Source organism: Pristiophorus japonicus, chromosome 22, assembly GCF_044704955.1.
Source record: "Pristiophorus japonicus isolate sPriJap1 chromosome 22, sPriJap1.hap1, whole genome shotgun sequence".
Taxonomy (NCBI): domain Eukaryota; kingdom Metazoa; phylum Chordata; class Chondrichthyes; family Pristiophoridae; genus Pristiophorus; species Pristiophorus japonicus.
Window position 1 is genome coordinate 26237591 of NC_091998.1, and position 8847 is coordinate 26246437.

Consider the following 8847-nt stretch of genomic DNA (forward strand, 5'->3'; position numbering starts at 1 on the left):
TCGAGCATCTGCAGAATCTGGAGGAGTTGCCTCAACCATGTGGGGCTCAGGTTAAAACACTCGAAGTGCGTTTTCCTGGCGCCTGAAGTGGAGTTCTTGGGAAGGAGGATTGCGGCGGACTGCATCAGGCCGACCAACGCGAAGATGGAGGCGATCGAGAATGCACCAAGGCCACAGAACATGACGGAGCTGCGGTCGTTCCTGGAACTTTTGAACTACTTTGATAACTTCTTACCAGGTCTCAGCACCCTGCTAGAACCACTACATGTCTTACTACGAAAAGGGGGCGAATGGATTTGGGGCAAAAGCCAAGAAAATGCCTTCGTAAAAGCGAGAAAATTGTTATGCTCAAACAAATTGCTTGTGTTGTATGATCCATGTAAGCGTTTGGTACTAGTATGTGATGTGTCGTCATATGGCGTCGGGTGTGTATTGCAACAAGCTAATGATTTCGAGAAACTGCAACCGGTTGCTTATACATCCAGGAGTCTGTCTAAGGCTGAGAGAGCCTAGAGCATGATTGAAAAAGAAGCGTTAGCATGTGTCTATGGGGTAAAGAAAATGCATCAATACCTGTTTGGGCTAAAATTCGAATTGGAAACTGACCATAAGCCACTTATATCCCTGTTTTCCGAGAGCAAAGGGATAAATACCAACGCATTGGCCGCATCCAGAGATGGCGCTCACGTTTTATTTTTGAAATTCGTAGCCAATCGTTCCAATTCTTTGTCAAATCACAAACGCCAGAGGTCACCTTGGGCCCATTCAAGGATCACTCTGCGCCAATGCTCTTAGCCAAAAGGCCTAGAGCCACTGCACCGTTCCTGGAAGTACTGCAATACCAGGTTCGTGCCATGGAGGTGGATGGGTCAGGTTCCCCACACACCTCCGTGGAGGTGGATGGGTCAAGCCACCCCACCCACCTCCTATTTCCAAAAAAGCAAGCATATACCTTCCTGATCCAGGGAGAACCACCTTGGGGTTATGGTGGTTACTCCCCTGTCAGGTCAGTTACGCATGATCTTAGCCAAAAGGCCGAGAAGCTCACGTTTTTTTTTGAAATTCGTAGCCAATCGTTCCAATTCTTTGTCAAATCACAAACGCCAGAGGTCACCTTGCACACGCCAAGGATCACTCTGCGCCAATGCTCTTAGCCAAAAGGCCTAGAGCCACTGCACCGTTCCTGGAAGTACTGCAATACCAGGTTCGTGCCATGGAGGTGGATGGGTCAGGTCCCCCACACACACCTCCGTGGAGGTGGATGGGTCAAGCCACCCCACCCACCTCCTGTTTCCAAAAAAGCAAGCATATACCTTCCTGATCCAGGGAGAACCACCCGGAGGTCATGGTGGCTACTCCCCTGTCAGGTCAGTTACGCATGATCTTAGCCAAAAGGCCGAGAAGCGATTACGTTGTCCGCATACAACTACACCATCCGCCACAGGCCAAGTACAGAAAACTGTGCCGATGCTCTCAGTAGGCTGCCATTGCCCACCAAGGGGGTGGAAATGGCACAGCCCGCAGATCTAGCCATGGTTATGGAAGCATTTGAGAGTGAGCAATCACCCGTCACTGCCCGGCAGATCAAAACCTAGACAAGCCAGGACCCCTTATTATCTCTAGTCAAAAGCTGTGTGCTTCATGGGAGCTGGTCCAGTGTCCAATGGAAATGCAGGAAGAGATAAAGCCGTTCTAGCGGCGCAAAGCTGAAATGTCTATACAGGCAGACTGCCTTCTGTGGGGCAATCGAGTAGTGATCCCCAAGAAGGGTAGAGACACCTTCATCAATGACCTCCACAGTACCCACTCAGGCAGTAATGATGAAAGCGATAACCAGATCCTATGTGTGGTGGCCCAGCATCGATGTGGACTTAGAATCCTGCGTTCACAGATGTAATACATGCTCGCAGTTGAGCAATGTACCTAGGGAGGCGCCGTTATGTTTATGGTCTTGGCCCTCCAAACCGTGGTCTGGGCTACATGTCGACGATGCAGGCCCGTTCTTGGGTAAAATGTTCCTTGTGGTTGTAAATGCGTACTCCAAGTGGATTGGATGTGAGATAATGTCGGCTAGCATGTCCGCTGCCACCACTGAAAGCCTGCGGACCATGTTTGCCACACATGGCTTCCCCGATGTCCTGGGGAGCGACAACGGGCCATGCTTTACCAGTGCTGAGTTCAAAGAATTTATGACCCGTAACGGGATCAAACATGTCACATCTGGCCCGTTTAAACCAGTGTCCAATGGTCAGGCAGAGAGAGCAGTGCAAACCATCAAGCAAGGATTGAAGAGGGTAACTGAAGGCTCACTGCAGGCTCGCCTTTCCCGAGTCCTGCTTAGCTACCGCACGAGACCCCACTCGCTCAGTGGGATCCCACCTGCTGAACTGCTCATGAAAAGTGTAAAGTCCTGTCCCCTCAGATTCACACGAGGCATGTAGTGAAGTCAAGGTCACTCTGGACCTGCACCTTTATTTCACAGCTCTGGAATGCTGCACTTGCCTGAGACATGCCCTTATATACCTGTCTCTTGCAAGTGCAACCCTGGTGGTAAGGTATGCTGGTGATTACTGGTCATATCTTATTACAGTCATGTATAGCATGTTAGGATACAGTTATATATAATAATGTAAGATACATGACAAAAAGAGCAGTTAAGACAAGGCTCTCGTTAGTTCACCCTGATCTACACGAACAGGTAGAGAGCAGGCGACTTCAACAAAGTGCATATTATGATAGCGCAAATGTGTCACGCGAGATTGAAGTCAATGATCCTGTATTTGTATTAAATTATGCGCAAGGTCCCAAGTGGCTTCCCGGCACACTCGTGGCCAAAAGGGGAGCAGGGTGTTTCAGGTCAAACTTTCAAATGGACTCATTCACTGGAAACACTTGGACCAAATCAAACTCAGATTCACGGACTATCCTGAGCAAACCCACCTTGGACCCTACATTTTTTGATCCCCCAACATACACACCAGTGGCAACCGACACCACGGTTGACCAGGAAGCAGAACCCATCGTCCACAGCAGCCCTGCAGGGCCCAACACACCAGGCAGCCCAGCAAGGCCAGCTGCACAGCAGCCCAGCGAGGGCCCAACAAATGACTCAACAACACCAGCCTTCATAGCGAGACGATCAACCAGGGCAAGAAGGGCCCCAGATCAACTCACATTGTAAATAGTTACACTATTGACTTTCGGGGGGGGAATGTTGTTATGTATCTGAACTTGTATATACTCTGTACAGCCACGAGAGGGCTCATTCCCAGAGTCCCAAGTGGTTATAAGGGATCTCATAATCCCTTGGGAGCACAGGTATTTAAGAGTGCTTCACTGGTTGGAGAGGCACTCTGGAGACCTGCAATAAAAGACTAAGGTCACACTTTACTTTGAGTTCACAGTGTTCAATCTGACTCTTCCTCCATACACTACAGCTGCAATGCCCCAGTAGTCCACTGGATTTAGCTATATATATATATTACAATCACAATGGAGGAAGTCATTGTGCTCAGAAGTAAAAGAACTAAGCAGTCGGATGCTGCATCTTCTTTTATTACCCAACGTATCTCAACTTTCTATAATTAAGTTAACTAACAGCTGCTATTTGGATTAATAAGAGCCATAAGCAGTCCCTTCAGTCAGGTTATTATCTGCCTTTTCCCAGGGAATACTTTTAAATGCATTGTAGTTTTAGCCTCCTGTAACATTATTTATCTGAAATTGAGCCACTGTATCTTATGTGCATCTCCAGCATTGAGATAACCATAAACAATGTATGAGATTTCAGGGTATACGAAAATATCTAAAGGTGTGGTTAGAGGAACAGGAAAGGAGGTTGAAATGAAGGAAATGGCGGAAAAGCATTGTAGAAAGATTTTCAGACGACGAGGGGAGCCAGCTGCAGAAGTAGTTATTGACCCCTTGGTTTGGCCAGGTTAAATCGATGATCTGTCAGGAGTTCCAATATCAGAATATGGTCCATTGCTAATATTGGTAAAAGTGAAGAGGTCCATGAATCAGGGTGAAGAGGTCCATGAGATCAGGGTAAAGGGGTCCACAAGATCAGGGTGAAGGGGTCCATGAGATCAGGGTGAAGGGGTCCATGAGATCAGGGTGAAGGGGTCCACGAGATCAGGGTGAAGGGGTCCATGGGATCAGGGTGAAGGGGTCCATGCGATCAGGGTGAAGGGGTCCATGAGATCAGGGTGAAGAGGTCCATGAGGTTTAATGAGATGGACATTCTAGCATTATCGATGATTGGCTGCTTCGCCCATCATGTTGGTTCTTTAGCAGGGAGTCAGCAGATATCTGCGATGGGTGGGTGGGCTCTGCAAAAGGCCAAAGGGAATTGAATCATTGTGAAGATGAAGGCTGTGAACTTGGTTTAAACAACCTCACACGTAATAGGATGGTGGTTATAAGTGTTCACACACCAGCAAGATTGTTTAAAAAAAACCCTTGTAATGTACATAGAAACATAGAAAATAGATGCAGGAGTAGGCCATTCAGCCCTTTGAGCCTGCACCACCATTCAACAAGATCATGGCTGTTTGTTCACCTCAGTACCCCTTTCCTGCTTTCTCTCCATACCCCTTGATCCCTTTAGCCATAAGGGTCATATCTAACTCTCTCTTGAATATATCCAATGAACCGGCATCAACATCTCTCTGCGGTAGGGAATTCCACAGGTTAAAGACTCTCTGAGTGAAGAAGTTTCTCCTCATCTTAGTCCTAAATGGCTTACCCCTTATCCTTAGGACTTCCCCAACATCGGGAACATTCTTCCTGCATCTAACCTGTCCAGTCCCGTCAGAATTTTATATGTTTCGATGAGATCCCCTCTCATCCTTCTAAACTCCAGTGAATACAGGTCAAGTCGATCCAGTCTCTCCTCATATGTCAATCCTGCTATCCCGGGAATCAGTCTGATGAACCTTCGCTGCACTCATTCAATAGCAAGAACGTCCTTCCTCAGATTAGGAGACCAAAACTGAACACAATATTCCAGGTGAGGCCTCCCAAGGCCTTGTACAACTGCAGTAAGACCTCCCTGCTCCTATACTCAAATCCCCTAGCTATGAAGGCCAACATGCCATTTGCCTTCTTCACTGCCTGTTGTACCTGCATGCCAACTTTCAATGACTGATGTACCATGAAACTCAGGTCTCGTTGCACCTCCCCTTTTCCTAATCTGCCGCCATTCAGATAATATCCTGCCTTCGTGTTTTTGCCACCAAAGTAGATAACATTACATTTATCCACATCATACTGCATCTGCCATGCGTTTGCCCACTCACCTAACCTGTCCAAGTCACCCAGCAGCCTCTTAGAGTCCTCCTCACAGCTCACACCCCCATCCAGCTTAGTGTCATCTGCAAACTTGGAGATATTGCACTAAATTCCTTCATCTAAATCTTTAATGTATATTGTAAATAGCTGGGGTCCCAGCACTGAGCCCTGCAGCACCCCACTAGTCACTGCCTGCCATTCTGAAAAGGACCTGTTTATCCCGATTCTCTGCTTCCGGTCTGCCAACCAGTTCTCTATCCACGTCAGTACATTATCCCCAATACCATCTGCTTTAATTTTGCACACCAATCTCTTGTGTGGGATCTTGTTAAAAGCCTTTTGAAAGTCCAAATATACCACATCCACTGGTTCTCCCTTGTCCACTCTACCAGTTACATCCTCAAAAAATTCTAGAAGATTTGTCAAGCATGATTTCCCTTTCAAATATCCATGCTGACTTGGACCGATCCTGTTACTGCTTTCCAGTACGCTCACAGGTTTGTAGAGCTGTTGAGGTGGGAGTGGCTTAACCAGACACGTGATGTTCACAAGACTCAATAAAACCCCAGCCAGTTGGGTTCGGGGGATCCACGATGAGGCAGGTGGTTGTGAGTCTGGTGGATGAACTGGTAATGTGTAGTGTGATTGTTAAACCTTTGCTAATAAACCAACTTGTTCTTAATAGCACTGTGTTGCTATGACTTCTTAAGCAAAGAACCCATGAAGCAAATACATTATACCCCTCAGATGTTTTTTTTGTTTTTACAATTCCACGATCCACACCCTCAACCTTCCGTTAACCGCAGTGGCTCTGTGTCACTTGGTTGTCATGCCAACGTATATATTTATTGACATTAGTTCTGTGCGAACATATACAGTTACACAGTGAACGATAATTATATGTAGCAATTCAGTGCCACTTGGGTGCCATGCCAACCTATAAACTGTGCAGTGATTCGGTGCCAGTTATGCATAACAATTCAATGCTCGCAAAGTCAAAATACACAACGATTCCATGCCATTTTGTCACATTGTCCATGAGTCATTATTATAGCGTTCAGACTTTTAGTGTAGTCGATTTCCGCTTTCGAATTTTTATTGACAAATTTGGCCGAGCTGGGAAATTAAACTGCGTTCTGGAATCCACACCCATTGGACACAGGTTTGCGACTACCCAGACTAATTGCTCTGAAATCCTCACAAAGAAAAAGAGAGAGAGAAAATGAATTAATTCCATCAGTCTAGGCCTGATTTTTCTTTGGAGCGCTGGTTCATTACTTCGCTGCTGTTCGATGGCAGTTACTTTGGGAGTCACATTTATTTGATGCACCAACTGTGCTTTTATGGGTGAGTAATTCCATGGGCATTGCACTTTGTTCAGCTCGATTGTACATTACAAAATGACTCCTGGCATGAAATGGCTGCACCGTCTTAAACGCTGGAGATTACGCTTGAGTGCTGTTGGTATTTAAACCCAGTTTGTACCATATTCCAGTGTATGTGAGGTGTATTCAGAATGCTGATTTATAACTGGCATGCTAGCCGACTACTTTATTTTACTCACTGGTGAAAAGTAACACAAATGAGCACGTCCTGTGCTGAATGGGTTGTATGTTAACGGAGTTACATGGAAATTACAGAACGGAAACAGCTCGATAGGCCATCCAGTCTGTGTTGGCACTCATTCTCCACATGAACAGCAGTCCTAATCCCCTCTGTTCCCCCATTCCTATAAAATGTATTCCCTTTTCTTGCAACCTATCGGACCTGTTTTTCAATGTTGACACGGCCTCTGCCTCTGCCACTAACTCTGGTAGTTCACGCCACAGCCGCAGAGCATTCAGTACGTCGTCCGCACCGCATTTTACTGAGCAGCACCAGGTGAGAATGGCTGAGGGCAGTCTGTGAGATTAGAAGGAAAGAATGGGGACACGGTTTAACGTCACATCCAAAAGACGGCACCTCCGACAGTGCAGCACTCACTCAGCACTGCACTGGAGTGTCAGCCTAGAGATATCACAGAAGGCAATCACTGAGATGCCACTGGTATGCTCTCTGGAGTTTAGAAGAATGAGAGGAGATCTCATTGAAACATACAAGATTCTGAAGGGGATTGACAGGGTAGATACTGAAAGGTTGTTTCCCCCTAGCTGGAGAGTCTAAGACTAGGGGGCACAGTCTCAGGATAAGGGGTCGGCCATTTAAGTCAGAGACGAGGAGGAATTTCTTCACTCAGGGGGTTGTGAATCTTTGGAACTCTCTGCCCCAGAGGGCTGTGGATGCTGAGTCTCTGAATATATTCAAGGCTGAGAAATAGATACATTTTTGGAGTCTAGGGGAATCAAGGGATATGGAGATTGGGCAGGAAAGTGGAGTTGAGGTCAATGATCAGCTATGATCTTATTGAATGGCAGAGCAGGCTCGAGGGGCCGTATGGTCTACTCCTGCTCCTATTTCATATGTTCCTATGTATCCATGTACCAGGTGTGACTGTCCCAGGCAGTGGTATCTGGGAATGATCGCGTAGTCGTGCCTCGTGATGTAGCGATCAAACTTTGCCATCTGCTGCCTTAGATTCAATAGTAGTGTTGGTGAGCAACTGAAGATCCCATGCTAAAGAGCCGACTTTGTCGTGCTCTCAGAGAGGCCTCCCTGCAAAAAACAAATCGGAATAAAAAACACAAAGAACATTCCCGATTCATTACTCACATCAAATAAAGTTAATTCGCACAAAAAAAATATCAATCATACTTACCTCATGCAATCGTTCCTTCCCGCAGCTCCCCGGGACAGCTCTGCACGCCACCTTTCTCTGGCAGGGTCACTAGGGGGCGCTAGAGGTGCAGCGCCAACCAAATTTTGTTTCCGCGTTGATACCGGGGTCGTTGTACACTGGCGCGGCGCTCCAGGGTGCTACTCCTCAGCGCTGCCGGAACCGGCACACTGAATTTACCGAGCGGCGTGAATGTTGGCGCTCAAGGCTGCAATCCGTTCAGCGTCCCTGTTACCCTCGCGAGGGGCAGTAAGTAACCAAATTTCCCCCCCCCCCCATAGTCTTTCCACAAGACATGGAACAGAAAACCCCAACAGAAATCTCTGTTCTTGAAATGCCAATGAAAAAAAAAGGAGAGATAGCAATTTTGGTCCAAAAAGTCTTGTCCCAACAAATAGTTGTTGCATCAGGCCAATAGCTCATTGCAAAAAGCCCAACTTGGAATGGAAGAAATCCTTTTCCTGGTTGTGCTCGGTGGGCGCAGTATTCTAGAGGTCAAGGTAAGGAATTAGCCACACATTAGTTCCAATCCTGTCGTTGTGGAATTGAATTGGATAAATCTGGTAATTTATGGGTTGGAACCATGCAAGCAGCTGGATTGGCTCACTCATGTCCTCGGAGAAGGGACCCTGAAACCCCACCTGAGCTGACCTGTATGACTGCAGTCCCACATTCTGTGATTGACTCAATGCCCTCAGGGATGGCCAGCATCGCCCATATCCAAATAGCAGATAAAAATAAAACTAATTTGCCTGGGCCAGATTTGAACCCAGGTCCCAGAG

At 46.9% G+C, this 8847-nt stretch overlaps 2 pseudogenes; both read right to left on the reverse strand.

The window, feature by feature from the left end:
* Nucleotides 1-808: 808 nt before the first annotated feature.
* On the reverse strand, nt 809-1047 carry LOC139235201 (U2 spliceosomal RNA; annotated as a pseudogene).
* A 120-nt stretch (nt 1048-1167) lies between these two features.
* LOC139235260 (U2 spliceosomal RNA) lies at nt 1168-1408 on the reverse strand (annotated as a pseudogene).
* Between the last annotated feature and the right edge of the window lie 7439 nt (nt 1409-8847).